Raw genomic sequence first — 10,516 nt, forward strand, 5'->3', positions numbered from 1 at the left:
AAGAGTAATCCAAATCAATATTTGTTTGTTTTAATAAAGTCACTGGTACATTTTTAAACATATAAACACAGTATTAAATTACTTATTCAAAATTACTGAACGCCTAATTTAATTTTTTTAGAAAAAACCTTTAAAGTTCTAAAAGTTATTAAGCGTTATTTTAACCCACCGAATAAAGCGATACTTTTATATCTCATCTTTTTGGAAATATATTGCGCTGTAATTCTGGAACTACATACCTTAAGCGCATTTTGTAATTATCACCTACATAGCAAAAGAAAGAGAAAAGATGTGTGGAATACGTTTTCTATAAAATGAAACTTATTGCCTAAATTCTCATTCGGTTGTTTTTAGAATCCTTATTTTGTAATCAGCGTTGAATGGCTGAGCTCATTTTTTGATTTACAGCTATCAATGTTCATCTCTGTAGCCTTGTAGTTTTGAATCCAACCAAGAAGACAAGGGAACTCATAGATCAAACATTGAGACAAGCTAGCCATCGTGAAGGATTTTTTGCGCGTTTGTGTTACATGGAGAGGAAAACCTTCCACGGTTAGCCCGACACAAGAGCATTCTAACTCACGATCTGTTTACCACTGAGGATATTTTACGTCAGCAATGTGGTCGGTGTCAGCCGGGAACAGAATTCGTATTGACCAGTCATAGCTGGGATTCGAACATGGGTTTCACCTCATTCGTAGGCGACTACTTTATTCCCTAAGCCACTGTCTCTCGAAGCAAGGATTGCTTTTAACTATTTTATTTCATGACCATTGTTGAACATTCGACCCAATTTTAAGTTAACGTTATACCAATGCACAACTCCGTAATCTTGTAATTTTGAACCCAACGCAAGGGAACTCCTGGATCAAATATTGGGAGAAATTTGCCAATGGGAGGGACTTTTTGATGGAACTAATCCTCATTTGCTTCACATGGAGAGGAAATCCACGAAAACCTCCCCGGTTAGCTTGACGGCAAGGGGACTCTGACTCATGATCGGTCTACCACTGAGGATATTTTTTGCTTCAGCACTGTAGTCGATGCAGGCCGGATGCGGTATTTGTATCGACTAGCCATTGCTAGGATTCGGACCTGGTTCACCTCATTGGAAGGCAAATACACTATCCCCTGAACCACCGTGGCTCAAATCTGCTTATTACTATTTTATTTTATTTTACAACCATCGTTGAATAGCCCTCCCAATTTTTGGGTTCACGACTACTAATGCTCAACTCCGTGACCTTGTAATTTTGAACCCAATCCAGAAGACAAGGGAACTCCAGAATCAAGTATTGAGAGAAGTTTGCCTCCGTGGAGATTTTTTCGATGGAACTAACCCGCATTTGCGTTACATGGAGAGGAAGACCACGAGAACCACCCACGATTAGCCGGACGGCAAAAAGGACTCTAACCCATAATCCGGCTACCACTGAGGATATTTCACGTCAGCACTGTGGTCGGTTTAAGCCGGATGCGGATTCGCATCGATCAGCCATCGCTGGGATTCGAACCCGGATCTCCTCATTGGAAGACGAACACTCTGTCCTCTGAGCCACCAGGGCCCCTCACTTAAAAAAGTCCTATAATTAAATGTTTTAGAATGTTTTAGAATAATTAAATGTTTTAGAAGTCGTCTCTTAACAAGTGATTTCACTCTTAATCATTGTTCAGTAAACTGAATAAGAGTTAGTATCATTTATGTCATCCTGAAGAAATTTAAATACGTATTTGTTAAAAGTAATTAAATCCAAATCGATACTTCTTTTTGTGAACTAATTCTTTAGTTGCCGGAGTTATTTACTTATAATCATGGGCATTTAAATCTTGCATTTCATAATTCACCTTTGGAATTTTAATTTTAAGCGTACTTTTATATAAATTGCTTAAATGTAATCCACATGTTTTTTAAAAACAATTAACTTATAACAGTTGACATTAAATTAAAAGTAATTCATAATTGAGGAAAATAATATCTTCAATAAACTAAATGCAAATTTAGAAATAATTAAATTCCTTACCAATTAGGTTTTTCAAAAAGCTTTTTTTTTAAAAACATAATAAATTCAAGATTACAAAGAGTTAAAAACTGTTATCAAACTTATTTAAAATCTTACAAAGCTTTAGCATTAAATTAAAAGAAATTAATCAGATTTTATGTTGGTAATCATATTTTCACAAGTTCATCAAATTGACTGTGATATCAATAATTTAATTGGAAACCTGCTTACTTTTTTTTCTTTCTTCCGTCTGAGTATTCAATTACAAATCTGTTCTATTTTATAGAGAATCAGGTTAAAAAACATTTTGGTATGTTACAAAATTAGTATTATTACTAATATTTTTAGACCAAAGTGAAGATACAAAGAAAATAGATTCAGTGAAGTGTTTATTAGGTCAAAAGGGATGAAATAAGATTTTACGCTATCGGATCTAGATTAATTCTTATGCGATCTATTTTCTTTTGGCTTGTGTGCGTGTTAACGAAACACATAATTCTAGTAAATCAAAGGTCTTGTTGTTTTAATTTCTTGCTTATTTCTTACTGTATGTATTCAATATAAAACGAAAAATAAAACATAATTCTTGCAAATGAAAGGTTTTGCTATATGAATTTCTAGATTATTTCTTATTGTATTTATACAATTGTAAAACGAAAAATAAAACTTAATTCTCCTAAATTCTTGTAAATTAAAGGTTTTGCTACTTCAATATCTTGTTCATTTCGTATTGTATGTATTCAATATAAAATGAAAAATAAAACATAATTCTAGTAGATTCTTGTAATTAAAGGCTTTGCTATTTCAATTTCTTGTTTATTTCTTATCCTATTTATTCAATGGTAAAACAAAATATAAAACATAATTCTAGTAAATTAAAGGATTTATTATTTCAATTTCCTGTTTACTTCCTATTGCATTTATTCAATTGTAAAATGATAAGTGAAAACTATAAGCACTTCTCAAAAGATGAAAATAATACTATTAAATGCACATAATTATTAATTCTATGGATATTATGTTATATGCGATAAGTCAGCGAATCCCAAAAAGTGTTCGGCTGAAGCCTAGGGTTCCGTAGAAGCGTCACAAGGGGGTTCCGAAAATTAGGAAATTTTTTAACCAGTCATGATTTTCGAAACCTGTAATTGAATTTATATTCAATAAATTAGTCATTTTCATTTAATATTTCCGTTAATTTTATGAAATTATGTAATTGAAATGCTTGAGAAAGGAAATTTCGAAGCAATGTTTTTTAAGGACAATAAAACGAATGAATTTTGATAAGTTTCAGTATTATTTCGGTGCATCGAATAAGAATTTCCAAATTCAACAAGTTCTCTGATTACCATCCCCAACTTTTAATTTCTTCCTTTTTATTTTGATGGAAACCATATTTCATCTCGTTCATTTTCAGTTTATGAGCGAACTAAAATTTGATAAAAAAACTAGACAAGATACCTTTCCAGACCTGTAATTTCAACTGTCTGAGACAAAACATAATTTAAGGACTAATAATGATAAAGCGATATGATGAAAACAATCTTTCCATTGTTCCTTCTCTAAACGCTTTCAAAATAATTAACGAAATTTAAATTATTACATATTTTGAAAATAATTGATAGTTTTTTAATGTGTTCAAAATGTGTAATGAAATTTATTCATTAAGTCTCGGGGTTCTGCCAAAAGAAGCATTTAGGGTTCCGCAGCCGAAAAAAATTGGGTACCACTGCACAAATTAATCAGTACACTGTAAAAGAGTTGCCACCATTTTTTGTGTTGAGATAAACTAAAATTTTTACAGAGCATATAGTCCAATTTTGTATTTATTTTTTCTCTGATTTATTTATTTCTCCATTGTTTGCGTGTCTGTTTATTGACAACGCTTATACGCATTAGAATCAATTACTTCGTTGCAAACACATTTCATTTAAAAACAATTACATTTTTACTAATATATTCGGACAAATTCTCTCAAATAATTATTATTTCGTCAGTATTGTAAAAGTTTTGCCCGATAACAACAGTTCGGCGTTTGAAAAAGGAAATTTGTATTAGTTTTAGATTTGAGAATGTATTTGTTACAATTTCATATTTTATTTACCATTACATATGTATTAGTAAATGAAATTTAATAAATATTGGGAGTACAAATTAGTTCGGTTTATTTTATGTGTGGTCAAAAATGCATTTATTTCAGAACAAAATGAATGAACAGATTAATCAAAGTATTGTTCATGGCTGACTACTACTTTTTCCCACCTCTCAGGCAATTTTCGAATTCCATCTCGAAAAAGTGTCTCATCTTTAGAGGCGATCCAAGTTAGGAGCCAATTTTTGATTTCTGCGAAAGAAGAGAACCGGTAACCTGCCAAATCATGCTGCATCCGTCGGACCAACCAGTAATTGAAAGGAGCAATGTCCGGTGAATACGGCGGGTGCGGTAAAATATCCCACTTCCAAATAATTTTTATGACTTTTGCGACATGATGCCGACCGTTATCATGCAGAAGAATAACTTGCTCGTATTCCGGCCGTTTTTCTCGTAATGCACTGCTCAAACGAATCAATTGTAGCCTATCCCGATCGCCCGTAATGGAATGGTCAGGTTGTAGCAGCTCATAGTATACGTCGAAACCATTCTCTACATGATTTATCAGTTGGAGCATTGTCACCATAAACTTCTACAAGCTCTTCAGTAGTACTTTTCTTCCAATTAAAGCAGAAACTGCCGCAAATGGTGCTTAGCCATCACAAAATTTGACATATTCAACAAATTAAAAAACTCAAAGCGATATAAATTGAAACCAGCTGAAACATTCATAACAGCCATCAACGGACCGAAGTAATTTGTGCTCCCAATATTAAGTACTGAACTGTAGTTATCATGCAAAAATTTATATAAAATTTACGAAATAATAATTATTTGAGAGAATTAGTCCGAATAAATAACTAAAAATGTTTTTTAAATGAAATGTTTTTGCAATGAAGCTATTAAATTGGTGCATGAAAATAGCCAATAAGCAAACACTCAAAATATGAATAAATAAAATAGCTGTAACAGAGTTAATACAATGTTACTATCTGCATTGTAAGAATTTTAGTATGTCTCAACACCAAAAATAGCGGTAAATACTTTTTTTACAGTGTGCTTAGTCAAAATATTTAAAAAAAAAACGCTAACACTATTATAGTGGCTGGATTATAATAGTGTTATGGATGGTGGAAATACGAGCCTTAATGGTGGAATAATATTTGACTTGTTAGGCATATTAATTTTTATATGATTTTAATTTATCAAAATTTTAATTAATACATTTAAGCAATTGTTTTTGAGCTGCAAAATTAAAAACAAAAAAGCGTATTTTAGAAGTTCTCGAGAATTATTCAACAGATAAAATTTATCAATAAAAATGACGCAGTTTTAAATGACGAACAAATTTGTAGGCTTTCTTCTTAAAAGCGATTGTTGTTTTAATAAGTATCGTTGTATAAATGATTTTGACAATTGACACACTTAAATTATTCTAAGGCAAATGGAATTATTTCAGTCACTGAACTAGCATTTTTTTAAATAAATATCTTTCAGTAGGTAATAAATAAAAATTTTAAGTAATTTTCATAAAATTATTCTTTAACTTTTGAAAATGATTTTTTTTTAACTCTGAAAGTAATTTTTTTATAACAATTAAAGCACGCGCTAGACAGAACTTAAATTGCATAACTAAATTTTTTGAAATAAACCGACAGAATTAATTTAATTATCGCATCTATCGATCAGAATCGATTAAAAGAATAATTTAATTATTGTATTTTTGCAAATGCCTTGCAGTAGCTTTTGTAATGCAATAAGTCATTGTTGGATCCGATCATTTGCCCGACAACTCAAACACCCGACACCGTTTTTCCGACAAGTAAGTTTGCCAGACAAATAATTTTCCCGACATATGCATTTTCCCGACTATTTATTTTCCCAATGGGTTCGTTTTCCCGACCGGACTGGCATGTTAGGAAAATGAGTTTAGTTTTTTTTGTTGTTATTTTTCGTTATAGTTTATATAATAATGCTCGCTATTGTTTATAAGACATATTCATTCATATTAGTTATACTATTGCAAATTTGATTGTAGATTACTATAATTTGGAATAAGAATCTAAGGGCCTCATCCTACACTTCATTCAAAGGGATTTCAAGATGATATTCACATTTAATGGGTGATAAGATAAAAAGGACTTGAGGAATCAAATTACTAATGTCATTTGCTGTCTTAAAATGAACTGTTCAGACGCTGAACTAATAGATTAATAGATGATAATATAAGATTGTGTCTGTGGAATAAAAAATTATACAATGGGATGGTGGCTGTAATAGAGCATTGTATTAAAGAGTGTAGACAAAAGTATTAGTCTACGTATTAATTTTTGAAAAATACTACAATTAGTATTTTTAAAAAATTAATGAATAATTCAAGCAATTATATCTGCCAATCAGTTAGGGTTTAGGGTTTTTGTCGGGCAAATGCATTGTTGGACAAATGAGTTATTAGGTAAACGAACCCGTATGACAAACGTACCTGTCGAGAAAATGAGCTGTCGGGCAACGTACTTGACGGGAAAATGAGTTGGGCAATCGAGCAGTGATTCATGAAATGAAGACAGCAAAATTCAATCTCTGTTTTATATTTCAATGAAATATGAAACAAAAACTTTACCCCAAGAGTTACAATATACTTTTTTCCTTAAATCTGAATTATTATTGGACAATTGGCAACTTGGTTATTGACAACTATGAGTAAGGATAATGGTTTTACAGCCTGTTGTTTTGATACATGGTGCACTCATAAAGAATTCGCTATTTATAAATGTCATTGATATTCGCTATCATTGATATTTGAATCCTTTTTTTCCCCATGACCACCCATATGCTGACATTCGGGTATTAGAAGGAAGGGTAGATTTGTTGACCACTCTTTAAGGAGCCACCATATTAGTAGTGTCAACGTTCAATTCACTGTAAGAAGAATAGATAGGACATCTATGCCTGTGACCAGGAATGGAACCTTTCTGACACGAGATCTGCGATACTTTGATCCTATCTGGACATTTTACGCGTATTACTTTTTATAATTAATTGAAATCAAACATAGCAATTACTCTCTCCCATGGATAATTACTGAAATTTTTAGCATAACTTCTTCATCATTGGTAGTTAATTAATTAATTATCATTACACTGGTATTGAACTTTCAAGGATTTTCCTTGTCCTTGTACTATTTTTTTTATTTTAGGAACATTTAATACTGCCTATATACACTTGATATTTCAATTTGACTTTTAATTTATTTCTAAATTCGAAAAATAATTTGGAATTTCTCAAATAAGCCTCAAATAATTCAAAAAAATCTTTTTCCAAATGATTTCCTTTTGCGTGATCATTTCAAATCGATTGAGGTGTTTGTCTCTGACACCATCTTTTCCGCCTCTTCTGAAATATTTTTTTCTACCGTATGCTATTAAAAGAGTATTTTTGATTTAAACTTGTAATAAGATTACGATCAATGTAGACCTCACTACTTGGTTTTCCATAACATATTTCACATAAACATTCTTAAAATTTAAATCTTATAGTAATTTAATGTAAGGAAATATCACGTCCTTAATTTGGTTTTAATATTGTAAATTGCTTATATTTTGTACAAACTTTAATAAAGAAACACTATTATCATTAATAACATTTCTAGGTCAAAGCGAAATTTGATATTCGTACATTGCAAAATCTTTTTGAATTGCTCTATGACGTTTTTGTATTTTTCAAGTTCTGAGTGTAGTTTTGATGCTTGCGTGTGCCTTCATAGATGGTAAGTCTTCTAACATTTTTCCTGGATCGTGATTAGTTTCAACGTTTCGACTACATATGTAATTGGATCAGCAGGTTTGAATAAGAATTAACTATTTTGGCGTGCCTCACTGTATCATGGATGCCCGCATTTTTCTTATTTTTAATAGAGCGCTAAATTTGCTTTCTGCCGCTTTCATACTCCCTCAATACCTACCTTTAGATTTATTCGTTTCTTCTTCTGATATCTTAAATCCTAAAATACTCTCTTAATCTGGAAATTAAGAATACAAGGATTTTTTTTCCTTGTTCCCTGATCCCCCCTGATTGTTCTTTTTTATTTGTTTTTCTTTTCTGCCAGTGATATAACAATAGTAAAGAACTGAAAATACGTTATGTAGTTATAAACTCACACCTTCTTTTCTACAAAAATATTTAAAAAAAAACAATATTAGCTTGAGCTAGAAACTATTAACCCAAAAAATGTATCAAAACATTATTTCCAGAAGTTTCAGAATCGATATTTTGCATTAAAATTATTGTGTAAAAGAACAATAACTCATATTTTGTTTTAGCTAATTTAGTTTATTTTCATCACACATTTATTAAGTTAAATTCTTCTTTTTCCCCCCAGTTCTACAGTCCTTAGTGGGCCTCTACAATAGAGTTCCCCAGATTTCCTTCAGTTTCAATTTTTCCAGGTCTTCCTCAACTTGAGCCAGCCATCTTAGCTTTGATCTCCCTCTTTTTCTATTATTATACAATTATTCTGCCTTCATTTTTTTACGCATGTGTGTTTCTTTCAACATGCTCTGTCCACTATATTCTTTTATATATCTTATCTGTATTCTTTAATATATCTTTTATATATTTTAATTGATAAATCTTATGATGTTTTTCCTTTTAATTAATTTTTCTATTTCATAATTGTATCTTTTTCTCCCTGTATTATTTTCATAGATGGCTCCATAAATTCTTAGAATCATTCTACTTTGAAAATTTCTTGATATATTTTCCTCTTTGTTGGGTAAAACTCAGGTTTCAGCTTCATACTGACTTTATTAAAGTTTTGTATACCTACATTTTGCATTTTCCTAAAATTAATTCACTTTTTAGTAATCAACTATTTGCAAATACTGCTTTATTTCCATTTTGATTTATATTGCAATTTTTAGTTCTCGGGTATATTACTTATCGATATTAGACTCGATTTTAAAATTCTTCACATGCTCAACTCTTTCATGTAAGTTCTGTGGACAGAAGAATATTTTCTGGATAACAAAAAATACGTGTTTTTCTGGAATGTTTGTTTTGACATGATCTCTAAAAATGTATAGAAAATTAATCATGTAATCCAACAAACCTTCGAATTCGAACTTTAAAATTCGGTTGTTTTACTCTCTTATCTGAAAATTAGTACCCAAGTTGCTGAGATTTTGCCTTAACTTGATTTAAAGTCATTTTCTGCCCTGTAAACAAATTAAATTTCACCAACCTTAAAGACAATATCGCTTTTATTAATAGTTGGGGCATTCATCAAATTTCTTGCCAATGCTGTTTATCGTAAATTGGACAAATTAAACCTGAAACTTTTATTTAAAGAACATGAAAGGTACATCAGGATATTAAATGATCTTTCATCGTCCTACATAGTTGCAACTCTAATCATAGGTTTTAGTTTTCTTCTACTAAGATCATTCAACACTGCTCCTCATTTACAGAACTTGATTTCTGGAATCACTCCATATTTTGAAAAATTCTAATAATTTAGTTTATGATCTATATAGTATCCCGTCTTATCTCAATGTATGGAAATCCCTTCTAATTTTCTTCCCCCCCCCCGGGATTCTCTCCAAACCCCCTCTCACTTGTTTCGAATCACCCTTCTTTTTATTATCTTGCTCATGTTCCTTTCTCCTAATCGGTAAAATCATTTTGCACGTTTTTATCTCTTTACTTTTCAAATGTCATTCAGTGTTTAGACGGAGTCTTGTCTGGAGAACCGAAACTATAGTATGTCCATTTCTGTACTTGATTTTTGTTTTTTTAAATAGTTTTTAAATTAGTCTCTTAATTATTTTTCTATTAAATTTTCTCGTTTAGTGAGCTGTATTTTCCTCACTTAAGTAATTACGCCAAATGTACTTACTGTTATTACTTCATTTTTTTAGTAGGATGTTAAATGTGCTTAAGGGCAGTCATTACTTAACACCCTATATACATAAAGGGTGTTGTGTAATGTCAGCTCTTAATCTGTATACGGGATCCCTGAATGCTTCCTACGGAGAGCGAGTACAAAATATGTATACAGGTCGTATGGGGGTCATAAATGCTTTCCGAGTCGGGGGTTGCAAATTATATGCAATATACAAGAATAATATAAATGAATAATATAAATATTGTATACTTAAGGATTGTCCATGTTTACGTATAATATAAGAACATATCTTTATTTAGATTGCATTTTCACGTATGAAGATAAAGCGGAAGAACCCTTCAAGAATGACGATTGCATTGTGACGATTACTGAGTTTTAACAAATCGATAACGGTTCGGTCCGATATTTATTACATAGTGAAGATGGGAGGAAAAACGTGTTCTGCCAGCCATTGAAATCAGAATCAACTTTCATCTTTCCATCTTCATTTACGATCAATACTAGTTCAGCCTATATACTTGC

Source organism: Parasteatoda tepidariorum, chromosome X2, assembly GCF_043381705.1.
Source record: "Parasteatoda tepidariorum isolate YZ-2023 chromosome X2, CAS_Ptep_4.0, whole genome shotgun sequence".
NCBI lineage: Eukaryota > Metazoa > Arthropoda > Arachnida > Araneae > Theridiidae > Parasteatoda > Parasteatoda tepidariorum.